This window comes from Etheostoma spectabile, chromosome 7 (assembly GCF_008692095.1).
Source record: "Etheostoma spectabile isolate EspeVRDwgs_2016 chromosome 7, UIUC_Espe_1.0, whole genome shotgun sequence".
NCBI lineage: Eukaryota > Metazoa > Chordata > Actinopteri > Perciformes > Percidae > Etheostoma > Etheostoma spectabile.
The window spans coordinates 1634941-1635686 of record NC_045739.1 but is presented as its reverse complement, the minus strand read 5'-3'; the positions used below and the strand labels follow the sequence as shown (position 1 = coordinate 1635686).

At 29.8% G+C, this 746-nt stretch overlaps 1 protein-coding gene across 2 annotated transcripts in view; it reads left to right on the top strand.

The window, feature by feature from the left end:
* The window catches only part of commd7 (COMM domain containing 7), a 32158-nt gene that overhangs the window by 23163 nt on the left and 8249 nt on the right, over positions 1–746 (top strand). The gene's annotated exons all lie outside the window — the stretch shown is intronic.

Sequence of the window (746 nt, the reverse complement as noted above, 5' to 3'; positions counted from 1 at the left end):
CTATCTGTAAAGTGTCTCGAGATAACTCTTGTTATGAATTGATACTATATATAAAATTTAATTTAACTGAATTGAATTATAAATACTCTATTACAAGTAAAGGTCCTGCCTTTAAAATCTTACTCAAGAGTGTAAATTGTAATTTCCCCATTGGGGATCAATAGAAAGATTAAAATTAAATTTTTATTAAATTAAGTAAAAGTACAAAAGTATTGGCATCAAAATATACTTAAAGAACCCAAAGTAAAGGTACTCATACTGATGTACTGTATATTATTGTACTATAATTATTGATGCATGTGTTCATGTTGCAGCTGATACAGGTGGGGATCATTTAAATGACTTTGTAAACTGCTGGGTACTTAGAGACTTTCCATCACTGCCTTTGAGACATCTGTATTATTTTCAGTGGTGGTGAGTAACTAAGTACATTATTTAAGTACAATTTTAAGATACTTGTACATAATATTCCCATTTCCTGGTACTTTATACTATACTCCACTACATCCCAGAAGGAACTGTTGTACTTTTTGCTCCACTGAATTAATTTTAAAGCTTTAGTTACCTTAACCCTTGTGTTGTCTTCCTGAAAATCAACATTTTTGTTGACGCTTTTTATTGATGTTTTTAACTTTTTCTTACGTTTTTGTCCCTTTTTCAACACTTTTGACGCTTTTTTTCAATGATTGTCACTTTTTTTGATGTTTTCAACACGTAACACTAACTTATTAACTTTAGCTTTACAG